The 13,934-nt window shown below is 43.7% G+C and overlaps 2 non-coding genes across 2 annotated transcripts; both read right to left on the bottom strand.

Annotated features, from left to right (window-relative positions):
• Positions 1-917: 917 nt before the first annotated feature.
• LOC126876624 (5.8S ribosomal RNA) lies at positions 918-1,072 on the bottom strand. The gene has a single exon (XR_007694381.1). It is a non-coding gene; the product is annotated as a 5.8S ribosomal RNA (ribosomal RNA).
• Positions 1,073-4,456: 3,384 nt separating this feature from the next.
• LOC126876630 (small subunit ribosomal RNA) lies at positions 4,457-6,379 on the bottom strand. Its single transcript, XR_007694386.1, has one exon. It is a non-coding gene; the product is annotated as a small subunit ribosomal RNA (ribosomal RNA).
• Between the last annotated feature and the right edge of the window lie 7,555 nt (positions 6,380-13,934).

The following is a 13,934-nucleotide window of genomic DNA, read 5'->3' as shown; positions in this document are numbered from 1 at the left end:
TCTACGGCTGATACTTTCGGGGCTTGTAAAAAAGCACAGAGCGTGTAAAACGCAACGACGACCCATCGATGCGACGGTCCTCGTTGTTGTCAGTCGCTTTCGCGAAGAGACGGAGTGGGCATTCGATCCCTGGGGCTGTACGAGAGTCTTAAGAAAAGACGGTAGATTATGGCAAAGTTTCGCACGCCATCGAGTTTAGGTTTTTTTTTTGGTTCTCTCTTCTCTCCTCTCTCGACCGAGTTCCCATATTTGCTTTCTCTCTCAGTCTCGCCAAATATAATATTCTTTTAAGACGACGTCGGGGGCGCGGACCTTCGTGCGTCGAACACCGGCAAACGTAGCATATATCGCCTGATATGAAAAAAAAATCGGTCACGAGGAGAACACTACGAGTATATACGTTCGATAACCGATACACGAAGCGGTGCATAAGCGGGCGGTCGCCCTCGTAAGGACGACTCACGACGCCGCGAGCACTCACGCAGGTCCGTGACCGGTTCTCTCCGCTCTTATTCGTATCCCTTCGTATACCTTCGTCCGACTCTGAAACGTTCTCTTATAATTTTTAAGAAGAACGACGGCGGGTTGTCAAGGCAAGAAGGGACAGAGAGAGACAGAGGTAGAGTTTCGTAGTCTCCCGTGAACACGATAGATTATATATCGAGCATGCGTACGACTTGCACGGTCTCTGCACGACCGCGACGAACGCCGACGAGCGTCCAACAATCGCTCGTACGTCGCGTATGTTCTCTCCGTCCGCTCTTATTCGTATCCTCGTTCTTGTACCTTCGTCCGACTCTGAAACGTTCTCTTATATAAAGAAGAACGACGGCGGGTTGTTAAGGCAAGAAGGGACAGAGAGAGACAGATACGGAGAGTAACGATACGCAACGCAAGCAGTCTTAGGTTTACGTGAGCAACCCTCAGCCAGGCGTGGTCCAGGAATTGTATCCGTGGACCGCAATGTGCGTTCGAAATGTCGATGTTCATGTGTCCTGCAGTTCACACGTTGACGCGCAATTAGCTGCGTTCTTCATCGACCCACGAGCCAAGTGATCCACCGTTCAGGGTAATCTTTTATAAATTTACAACAGTTCAATACTCAAATGTACTCTTCTCGGTTCTAGCGAAGCCGAGTTCCGTCACGTTCGACCAACGGGAATCGAACGCGCAGAAGTCGCCATAGGATTGACGACACAAAAACGTTCGAAAAAAAAAGAAAACGACGAACGCGCGAAGATACGCGCGTTCGCCGGCCGGGCGTAAAGTACATTATGATATATAACAACCATCGAGATCGAAGCTCCGTTCGTCAGGAAACGACGGGGATATATACACCCGATTCTGAATCCTCTGTACAGCACACGATCTCGCGAACGAGTAAGCACGGTGGCTAGCCCATGTTATATATGTGTTTGATTCTACTCTCTCGTCCAATTATTCAAGAAACAGCGCGCGTGCATCTCTCCATCGTTCGGGTGATAGTAAAGATTCGATGGGATTCGCGCGGCCGTCCGCCTCGAGCGGTCTTTCGTCCCAATATCCAGAAGCAGAGTTTGAAAAACTCTAGCGACGGCACGGGTGTCCGACTCACGACATCGAGGTTTCGAAGCCGGCGATCCCCTCCGAACGGATGGCGACCACGCGACCGACTGAAAGCATGAAAAATCGACGAAAGATAGAACACATCTCCGTTCGGGTGGTGTTTTTTCTTTAAAAAAAAAAAAAAACAAAAATTCGATGGGACTCGCAGCCATCGTCCTCGCGCGGTCTTTCGTCCCGATATCCAGAAGCAGAGTTTGAAAAACTCTAGCGACGGCACGGGTGTCCGACTCACGACAACGAGGATAGACAGCCGGTCCCCTCCGAACGGGTTATGCGACGATAAACTCGATGAAACTTTAGTCTCGTTCAGGTAGTGTGTGTCTTGTAAATCAAAAATTCGATGGGACACGCATCCATCGTCCTCGCGCGGTCTTTCGTCCCAACATCCAGAAGCAGAGTTTGAAAAACTCTAGCGACGGCACGGGTGTCCGACTCACGACAACGAGGATAGACAGCCGGTCCCCTCTGAACGGTATATTATATATGAGATGATAGACGACAAACTGGATGAAACTTTAAGTCTCGTTCAGGTAGTGTGTAAATCAAAAATTCGATGGGACTCGCATCCGTCGTCCTCGCGCGGTCTTTCGTCCCGATATCCAGAAGCAGAGTTTGAAAAACTCTAGCGACGGCACGGGTGTCCGACTCACGACAACGAGGAAAGACAGCCGGTCCCCTCTGAACGGTATATTATATGAAACTTTAAGTCTCGTTCAGGTAGTGTGTAAGTCAAAAATTCGATGGGACTCGCATCCGTCGTCCTCGCGCGGTCTTTCGTCCCGATATCCAGAAGCAGAGTTTGAAAAACTCTAGCGACGGCACGGGTGTCCGACTCACGACAACGAGGATAGACAGCCGGTCCCCTCTGAACGGTATATTATATATGCGATGATAGACGACAAACTGGATGAAACTTTAAGTCTCGTTCAGGTAGTGTGTAAATAAAAAATTCGATGGGACTCGCATCCGTCGTCCTCGCGCGGTCTTTCGTCCCGATATCCAGAAGCAGAGTTTGAAAAACTCTAGCGACGGCACGGGTGTCCGACTCACGACAACGAGGAAAGACAGCCGGTCCCCTCTGAACGGTATATTATATGAAACTTTAAGTCTCGTTCAGGTAGTGTGTAAGTCAAAAATTCGATGGGACTCGCATCCGTCGTCCTCGCGCGGTCTTTCGTCCCGATATCCAGAAGCAGAGTTTGAAAAACTCTAGCGACGGCACGGGTGTCCGACTCACGACAACGAGGATAGACAGCCGGTCCCCTCTGAACGGTATATAATATGAAACTTTAAGTCTCGTTCAGGTAGTGTGTAAGTCAAAAATTCGATGGGACTCGCATCCGTCGTCCTCGCGCGGTCTTTCGTCCCGATATCCAGAAGCAGAGTTTGAAAAACTCTAGCGACGGCACGGGTGTCCGACTCACGACAACGAGGATAGACAGCCGGTCCCCTCTGAACGGTATATAATATACATTATGCGACGGTAGACGATCAACTAGACGAAACTTTAGTCTCGTTCAGGTGGTGTAAAAAAAATTCGATGGGATACGCACGCACGGCTGTCGTCGTCCTCGAGCGGTCTTTCGTCCCAATATCCAGAAGCAGAGTTTGAAAAACTCTAGCGACGGCACGGGTGTCCGACTCACGACATCGAGGCTTCGAAGCCGGCGGCGTTCCCCTCTGAACGAACTTCGGCTAGACTAGTTACGAATCGTTGCTACACATCGTCTTCATCGTCGTCGTCGTCGACATCGACATCATCATCATATCATCATCATCATCATCATCATCATCATCGGTCATCGTCGCATAGCGGGCCAACATCCACGCGATGCGTCTTCGTTCTAGGTTACCCGATCCACGAGTATGTTACACGTGGTTTCGTTATTTCGAACGAAACGACATACGAAGAGCACACGCCCTTTGGGTAGGAAGCACGTTTCGAGAACGACGAGAGTTTCGATGAAAGAGACGAGAGAAGTCGACGCAGAAGGTATCCATGGATCTTCGAAGAGAACCTTCGAAGATGTATATCGGTATCCTTTCGCTCTGCGCGACTCGCTACAAGTTCTTTCGCTCTCGTCGACTCGTTCTAGACGCTTCGTTCGATCCCAAAGAGGAGTCTTCGATATGTCCCGTTGCTAGGAGGAGAACAAACGCAACACAGACCACGAAACATAGAAGAGAATAGGCGAGCATGATCACTCCGACACGAGGCACTTTAGAGATTTTCTTATTAGTTTGCATGGACTTTTATATTTCGTTTGTACGGTTTCCACGATGCAAATACGAAATACGAGATCGTGACGGCGGGTCTTTCTGTGTACGGCCTCTCGCAGGCGCCACGACTGCATTTCTCTTTACACCTGGTTTCCATCGTAATTTTTTCGTTTGATATCGAGCCTTAACTTTTGTTGGCTCTTTCGAAGCTAGAGTTCCCTTTTATTAGAATTTCATATATATATATATTATATGTTATATGTTTTATTCGGAGACGGCGGGTCTTTCTGTTTACGACCTCACGCAGGCGCCTCGAATAAGTTTCATTCGCATTTCGTTTTTATACTTGTATATATATATCTCTTCATCCCGATGATCGAGAGAGAGTGCCACCTTCTCTTCGTATAATTCCGTAGCTGGAGGGTCGTCTCCTCCTTAAGAATATTTCTATTCGTGCCAACGGAGGTTGCCAAGCTCCCTGGCGTTTTCGTTTGTTAAAGTATATAGCTTGTTAATACGTCGTATATACTTTCGTCGATACAGGAGGAGTACGGCTCCTTACCGACCATTGTGATATATATTTCATAGTTTTTATATGTGTTCAAGTCAAATTCTTTTGGTATCGTATCGTTAATGATCCTTCCGCAGGTTCACCTACGGAAACCTTGTTACGACTTTTACTTCCTCTAAATGATCAAGTTTGGTCATCTTCCCGGTAACATCGGCAATGCTTATCACATTGGCCGCGCACCAGTCCGAAGACCTCACTAAATCATTCAATCGGTAGTAGCGACGGGCGGTGTGTACAAAGGGCAGGGACGTAATCAACGCGAGCTTATGACTCGCGCTTACTGGGAATTCCTCGTTCATGGGGAATAATTGCAAGCCCCAATCCCTAGCACGAAGGAGGTTCAGCGGGTTACCCGGGCCTTTCGGCCAGGGAAAACACGCTGATTCCTTCAGTGTAGCGCGCGTGCGGCCCAGAACATCTAAGGGCATCACAGACCTGTTATTGCTCAATCTCGTGCGGCTAGAAGCCGCCTGTTCCTCTAAGAAGATTTGTTTGTACGTTGGTAGTAAAAACCCACCGACCGAAGCCGGGGGCCTTCGAGATACCATAAGTTACGTCTATTTAGCAGGCTAGAGTCTCGTTCGTTATCGGAATTAACCAGACAAATCGCTCCACCAACTAAGAACGGCCATGCACCACCACCCACCGAATCAAGAAAGAGCTATCAATCTGTCAATCCTTCCGGTGTCCGGGCCTGGTGAGGTTTCCCGTGTTGAGTCAAATTAAGCCGCAGGCTCCACTCCTGGTGGTGCCCTTCCGTCAATTCCTTTAAGTTTCAGCTTTGCAACCATACTTCCCCCGGAACCCAAAAGCTTTGGTTTCCCGGAAGCTGCCCGCCGAGTCATCGGAGGAACTTCGGCGGATCGCTGGCTGGCATCGTTTATGGTTAGAACTAGGGCGGTATCTGATCGCCTTCGAACCTCTAACTTTCGTTCTTGATTAATGAAAACATTTTTGGCAAATGCTTTCGCTTCTGTCCGTCTTGCGACGATCCAAGAATTTCACCTCTAACGTCGCAATACGAATGCCCCCATCTGTCCCTATTAATCATTACCTCGGGGCTCCGAAAACCAACAAAATAGAACCGAGGTCCTATTCCATTATTCCATGCACACAGTATTCAGGCGAAGGTAGCCTGCTTTAAGCACTCTAATTTGTTCAAAGTAAACGTATCGGCCCACCTCGACACTCAGTGAAGAGCACCGCGATGGGATATTAGTTGGACCGCCCGCGAGGAGCTAAGCCCACCGATAGGACGTACCACATAATGCCAGTTAAACACCGCGAGCGGTGAACCGACACTGTGACACACAGATTCAACTACGAGCTTTTTAACCGCAACAACTTTAATATACGCTATTGGAGCTGGAATTACCGCGGCTGCTGGCACCAGACTTGCCCTCCAATTGGTCCTCGTTAAAGGATTTAAAGTGTACTCATTCCGATTACGGGGCCTCGGATGAGTCCCGTATCGTTATTTTTCGTCACTACCTCCCCGTGCCGGGAGTGGGTAATTTGCGCGCCTGCTGCCTTCCTTGGATGTGGTAGCTGTTTCTCAGGCTCCCTCTCCGGAATCGAACCCTGATTCCCCGTTACCCGTTACAACCATGGTAGGCGCAGAACCTACCATCGACAGTTGATAAGGCAGACATTTGAAAGATGCGTCGCCGGTGCTAGATGACCATGCGATCAGCACAAAGTTATTCAGAGTCACCAAAACAAACGATGGACGGACAGACGAGCCATCCGCCACCGATTGGTTTTGATCTAATAAAAGCATTCCTACCATCTCTGGTCGGAATCTGTTTGCATGTATTAGCTCTAGAATTACCACAGTTATCCAAGTAAATGTAGGTATGATCTAAGAAACCATAACTGATTTAATGAGCCATTCGCGGTTTCACCTTAATGCGGCATGTACTGAGACATGCATGGCTTAATCTTTGAGACAAGCATATGACTACTGGCAGGATCAACCAGGGATCTTATTCGTATAACAATTCTTATAAATTTCGTTTAAGTTCTCTTCGTGTCGTAGGTGGGACGTAAGCACCGTACGACGAGACTTTTCGTTCTTAAGATAGATATATCTATAAAATATATCTCCTAGCGACGTTCGAGATACACCCATAGTTCAGTAATAATCTTCGAACGCCGCTCGCAGCCACTTTGTAATTCTCAACTCCACCTCCTCTCTTCTCTCTCTCTCTTTCTCATAGTCTTATATAAAATGTTTAGAATCGTACTTCTAAAGGAACATTTCCATAATGCTGTCTTCGTGTAAAAAGACTTATTAGAATATCTTAGCGGTAAAGCACGTATACGCACCTCACGCTGAACGAACAAGCGCGTATCCCAGTGCGTCGCGCTGGACATACCGTAAGAATATTCTTTCAATCGGTAGAACATTTTCGGCAGAAGACATACTACGCAAAGATAGTACGCTCCTACCGCCTCATCGGATACTTCTGCGAAAGCAGAAGTTTTTATAGAAAGCAGACGGTTATACTCTTTTGAATGAATCGATGCTCAGTTAGTACAAGCACACACGCATCTAACAATTTTTGTTAGAATACGTACACACAGGTCACCAGCTTCCCGACTCAGGGGAACCTTGCCACGATATTTGGTCATTACGTCCAGGACAGCGACCCGCGGCGCAGCAGTGTAGAGAAAAAACCAGAACGAGAACGGAGGAACAGTCGAGAAATAGCGTAAAATACACTAAGACTCGAGGAGCGGTGACTGAATTCTCAACCGAGGCCGTAGAATAGCCACGCGCTCAACGCTGTTCCGACCGAACCGTCCGGCTCGACGTCTCTCTTATAGATACGAAAGCGCCAGCCGGAAGGCCGGCGCCGGCCGGGCTAGCGGCCGCGCGCTTACGGTGCAAAACCTCCGTAGCAACGTACCGTTCGGAAGGGACGCTGGAACTTAGTCTCGCGAACGCTCGATCACTACTATACAAAGCCAATATCCAACCATCGAAATACATTACCAGACGTTTTATTAACATAATAGAAATGCATTTTTACCAAAAAATTAATTTTTTTTTTCACCGAAAAATTGCATCAGTAAACATACTCTTTTATCGAATACGGACAAAAAATAAGTTTATAATCAATTACAATACGTTAAAATAAGTAGAAATATGCAAAAAAATATATACCTTGTAACGTTAATTAACGAAAAAATTAGAAAAATATCCCAGTCGTGTCAGTTCGACGAACGCTAATTTTTTGAAAAAATCGATAAAAATGTTTAATCCCGACGTATTTAATAGAGATAGAACGATTCCCGTAAAAAAATTTATACCTTGTAACGCTTTTTAACGAATAAACTCGAAAAAACTTTTTCGCCCTCGGAATTTTTCTAAGTCCCAACGTACCGGCTCGGAATTTTTCTATGTTCCAACGACCGGTCGTGTCGGTCCAAACGTTTTTATATCCGTCTGCCGACGATATAAACGCTTAATCCCGACGTATTTTATCGAGTTATAACGATTTCTTGACAAATATTCGTACGTTATAACGCTTTTTAACGAATTAATCGAAAAAGAGTGTTCGGTCCGAAAATTTTCTAAGTACGAACGACCGGCCGCATAGGTCCGTTTTTAAAAATCGTTCTCGGACGGAAATAAACCATTAATCCCGACGTATTTCGTCGAGTTACGTCGATTTATGCAAAAAAATTCATACCTTGTAACGCTTTTTAACGAATAAACTCGAAAAAACTTTTTCGCCCTCGGAATTTTTCTAAGTCCCAACGTACCGGCTCGGAATTTTTCTATGTTCCAACGACCGGTCGTGTCGGTCCAAACGTTTTTATATCCGTCTGCCGACGATATAAACGCTTAATCCCGACGTATTTTATCGAGTTATAACGATTTCTTGAAAAATATTCGTACGTTATAACGCTTTTTAACGAATTAATCGAAAAAGAGTGTTCGGTCCGAAAATTTTCTAAGTACGAACGACCGGCCGCATAGGTCCGTTTTTAAAAATCGTTCTCGGACGGAAATAAACCATTAATCCCGACGTATTTCGTCGAGTTACGTCGATTTATGCAAAAAAATTCATACCTTGTAACGCTTTTTAACGAATAAACTCGAAAAAACTTTTTCGCGCTCGGAATTTTTCTAAGTCCCAACGTACCGGCTCGGAATTTTTCTATGTTCCAACGACCGGTCGTGTCGGTCCAAACGTTTTTATATCCGTCTGCCGACGATATAAACGCTTAATCCCGACGTATTTTATCGAGTTATAACGATTTCTTGAAAAATATTCGTACGTTATAACGCTTTTTAACGAATTAATCGAAAAAGAGTGTTCGGTCCGAAAATTTTCTAAGTACGAACGACCGGCCGCATAGGTCCGTTTTTAAAAATCGTTCTCGGACGGAAATAAACCATTAATCCCGACGTATTTCGTCGAGTTACGTCGATTTATGCAAAAAAATTCATACCTTGTAACGCTTTTTAACGAATAAACTCGAAAAAACTTTTTCGCGCTCGGAATTTTTCTAAGTCCCAACGTACCGGCTCGGAATTTTTCTATGTTCCAACGACCGGTCGTGTCGGTCCAAACGTTTTTATATCCGTCTGCCGACGATATAAACGCTTAATCCCGACGTATTTTATCGAGTTATAACGATTTCTTGAAAAATATTCGTACGTTATAACGCTTTTTAACGAATTAATCGAAAAAGAGTGTTCGGTCCGAAAATTTTCTAAGTACGAACGACCGGCCGCATAGGTCCGTTTTTAAAAATCGTTCTCGGACGGAAATAAACCATTAATCCCGACGTATTTCGTCGAGTTACGTCGATTTATGCAAAAAAATTCATACCTTGTAACGCTTTTTAACGAATAAACTCGAAAAAACTTTTTCGCCCTCGGAATTTTTCTAAGTCCCAACGTACCGGCTCGGAATTTTTCTATGTTCCAACGACCGGTCGTGTCGGTCCAAACGTTTTTATATCCGTCTGCCGACGATATAAACGCTTAATCCCGACGTATTTTATCGAGTTATAACGATTTCTTGAAAAATATTCGTACGTTATAACGCTTTTTAACGAATTAATCGAAAAAGAGTGTTCGGTCCGAAAATTTTCTAAGTACGAACGACCGGCCGCATAGGTCCGTTTTTAAAAATCGTTCTCGGACGGAAATAAACCATTAATCCCGACGTATTTCGTCGAGTTACGTCGATTTATGCAAAAAAATTCATACCTTGTAACGCTTTTTAACGAATAAACTCGAAAAAACTTTTTCGCCCTCGGAATTTTTCTAAGTCCCAACGTACCGGCTCGGAATTTTTCTATGTTCCAACGACCGGTCGTGTCGGTCCAAACGTTTTTATATCCGTCTGCCGACGATATAAACGCTTAATCCCGACGTATTTTATCGAGTTATAACGATTTCTTGAAAAATATTCGTACGTTATAACGCTTTTTAACGAATTAATCGAAAAAGAGTGTTCGGTCCGAAAATTTTCTAAGTACGAACGACCGGCCGCATAGGTCCGTTTTTAAAAATCGTTCTCGGACGGAAATAAACCATTAATCCCGACGTATTTCGTCGAGTTACGTCGATTTATGCAAAAAAATTCATACCTTGTAACGCTTTTTAACGAATAAACTCGAAAAAACTTTTTCGCGCTCGGAATTTTTCTAAGTCCCAACGTACCGGCTCGGAATTTTTCTATGTTCCAACGACCGGTCGTGTCGGTCCAAACGTTTTTATATCCGTCTGCCGACGATATAAACGCTTAATCCCGACGTATTTTATCGAGTTATAACGATTTCTTGAAAAATATTCGTACGTTATAACGCTTTTTAACGAATTAATCGAAAAAGAGTGTTCGGTCCGAAAATTTTCTAAGTACGAACGACCGGCCGCATAGGTCCGTTTTTAAAAATCGTTCTCGGACGGAAATAAACCATTAATCCCGACGTATTTCGTCGAGTTACGTCGATTTATGCAAAAAAATTCATACCTTGTAACGCTTTTTAACGAATAAACTCGAAAAAACTTTTTCGCCCTCGGAATTTTTCTAAGTCCCAACGTACCGGCTCGGAATTTTTCTATGTTCCAACGACCGGTCGTGTCGGTCCAAACGTTTTTATATCCGTCTGCCGACGATATAAACGCTTAATCCCGACGTATTTTATCGAGTTATAACGATTTCTTGAAAAATATTCGTACGTTATAACGCTTTTTAACGAATTAATCGAAAAAGAGTGTTCGGTCCGAAAATTTTCTAAGTACGAACGACCGGCCGCATAGGTCCGTTTTTAAAAATCGTTCTCGGACGGAAATAAACCATTAATCCCGACGTATTTCGTCGAGTTACGTCGATTTATGCAAAAAAATTCATACCTTGTAACGCTTTTTAACGAATAAACTCGAAAAAACTTTTTCGCCCTCGGAATTTTTCTAAGTCCCAACGTACCGGCTCGGAATTTTTCTATGTTCCAACGACCGGTCGTGTCGGTCCAAACGTTTTTATATCCGTCTGCCGACGATATAAACGCTTAATCCCGACGTATTTTATCGAGTTATAACGATTTCTTGAAAAATATTCGTACGTTATAACGCTTTTTAACGAATTAATCGAAAAAGAGTGTTCGGTCCGAAAATTTTCTAAGTACGAACGACCGGCCGCATAGGTCCGTTTTTAAAAATCGTTCTCGGACGGAAATAAACCATTAATCCCGACGTATTTCGTCGAGTTACGTCGATTTATGCAAAAAAATTCATACCTTGTAACGCTTTTTAACGAATAAACTCGAAAAAACTTTTTCGCCCTCGGAATTTTTCTAAGTCCCAACGTACCGGCTCGGAATTTTTCTATGTTCCAACGACCGGTCGTGTCGGTCCAAACGTTTTTATATCCGTCTGCCGACGATATAAACGCTTAATCCCGACGTATTTTATCGAGTTATAACGATTTCTTGAAAAATATTCGTACGTTATAACGCTTTTTAACGAATTAATCGAAAAAGAGTGTTCGGTCCGAAAATTTTCTAAGTACGAACGACCGGCCGCATAGGTCCGTTTTTAAAAATCGTTCTCGGACGGAAATAAACCATTAATCCCGACGTATTTCGTCGAGTTACGTCGATTTATGCAAAAAAATTCATACCTTGTAACGCTTTTTAACGAATAAACTCGAAAAAACTTTTTCGCGCTCGGAATTTTTCTAAGTCCCAACGTACCGGCTCGGAATTTTTCTATGTTCCAACGACCGGTCGTGTCGGTCCAAACGTTTTTATATCCGTCTGCCGACGATATAAACGCTTAATCCCGACGTATTTTATCGAGTTATAACGATTTCTTGAAAAATATTCGTACGTTATAACGCTTTTTAACGAATTAATCGAAAAAGAGTGTTCGGTCCGAAAATTTTCTAAGTACGAACGACCGGCCGCATAGGTCCGTTTTTAAAAATCGTTCTCGGACGGAAATAAACCATTAATCCCGACGTATTTCGTCGAGTTACGTCGATTTATGCAAAAAAATTCATACCTTGTAACGCTTTTTAACGAATAAACTCGAAAAAACTTTTTCGCGCTCGGAATTTTTCTAAGTCCCAACGTACCGGCTCGGAATTTTTCTATGTTCCAACGACCGGTCGTGTCGGTCCAAACGTTTTTATATCCGTCTGCCGACGATATAAACGCTTAATCCCGACGTATTTTATCGAGTTATAACGATTTCTTGAAAAATATTCGTACGTTATAACGCTTTTTAACGAATTAATCGAAAAAGAGTGTTCGGTCCGAAAATTTTCTAAGTACGAACGACCGGCCGCATAGGTCCGTTTTTAAAAATCGTTCTCGGACGGAAATAAACCATTAATCCCGACGTATTTCGTCGAGTTACGTCGATTTATGCAAAAAAATTCATACCTTGTAACGCTTTTTAACGAATAAACTCGAAAAAACTTTTTCGCCCTCGGAATTTTTCTAAGTCCCAACGTACCGGCTCGGAATTTTTCTATGTTCCAACGACCGGTCGTGTCGGTCCAAACGTTTTTATATCCGTCTGCCGACGATATAAACGCTTAATCCCGACGTATTTTATCGAGTTATAACGATTTCTTGAAAAATATTCGTACGTTATAACGCTTTTTAACGAATTAATCGAAAAAGAGTGTTCGGTCCGAAAATTTTCTAAGTACGAACGACCGGCCGCATAGGTCCGTTTTTAAAAATCGTTCTCGGACGGAAATAAACCATTAATCCCGACGTATTTCGTCGAGTTACGTCGATTTATGCAAAAAATTCATACCTTGTAACGCTTTTTAACGAATAAACTCGAAAAAACTTTTTCGCCCTCGGAATTTTTCTAAGTCCCAACGTACCGGCTCGGAATTTTTCTATGTTCCAACGACCGGTCGTGTCGGTCCAAACGTTTTTATATCCGTCTGCCGACGATATAAACGCTTAATCCCGACGTATTTTATCGAGTTATAACGATTTCTTGAAAAATATTCGTACGTTATAACGCTTTTTAACGAATTAATCGAAAAAGAGTGTTCGGTCCGAAAATTTTCTAAGTACGAACGACCGGCCGCATAGGTCCGTTTTTAAAAATCGTTCTCGGACGGAAATAAACCATTAATCCCGACGTATTTCGTCGAGTTACGTCGATTTATGCAAAAAAATTCATACCTTGTAACGCTTTTTAACGAATAAACTCGAAAAAACTTTTTCGCGCTCGGAATTTTTCTAAGTCCCAACGTACCGGCTCGGAATTTTTCTATGTTCCAACGACCGGGTCGTGTCGGTCCAAACGTTTTTATATCCGTCTGCCGACGATATAAACGCTTAATCCCGACGTATTTTATCGAGTTATAACGATTTCTTGAAAAATATTCGTACGTTATAACGCTTTTTAACGAATTAATCGAAAAAGAGTGTTCGGTCCGAAAATTTTCTAAGTACGAACGACCGGCCGCATAGGTCCGTTTTTAAAAATCGTTCTCGGACGGAAATAAACCATTAATCCCGACGTATTTCGTCGAGTTACGTCGATTTATGCAAAAAAATTCATACCTTGTAACGCTTTTTAACGAATAAACTCGAAAAAACTTTTTCGCGCTCGGAATTTTTCTAAGTCCCAACGTACCGGCTCGGAATTTTTCTATGTTCCAACGACCGGTCGTGTCGGTCCAAACGTTTTTATATCCGTCTGCCGACGATATAAACGCTTAATCCCGACGTATTTTATCGAGTTATAACGATTTCTTGAAAAATATTCGTACGTTATAACGCTTTTAACGAATTAATCGAAAAAGAGTGTTCGGTCCGAAAATTTTCTAAGTACGAACGACCGGCCGCATAGGTCCGTTTTTAAAAATCGTTCTCGGACGGAAATAAACCATTAATCCCGACGTATTTCGTCGAGTTACGTCGATTTATGCAAAAAAATTCATACCTTGTAACGCTTTTTAACGAATAAACTCGAAAAAACTTTTTCGCCCTCGGAATTTTTCTAAGTCCCAACGTACCGGCTCGGAATTTTTCTATGTTC

This window comes from Bombus huntii, unplaced genomic scaffold, assembly GCF_024542735.1.
Source record: "Bombus huntii isolate Logan2020A unplaced genomic scaffold, iyBomHunt1.1 ctg00000086.1, whole genome shotgun sequence".
NCBI lineage: Eukaryota > Metazoa > Arthropoda > Insecta > Hymenoptera > Apidae > Bombus > Bombus huntii.
This window is presented reverse-complemented; position numbering and strand designations above follow the sequence as displayed.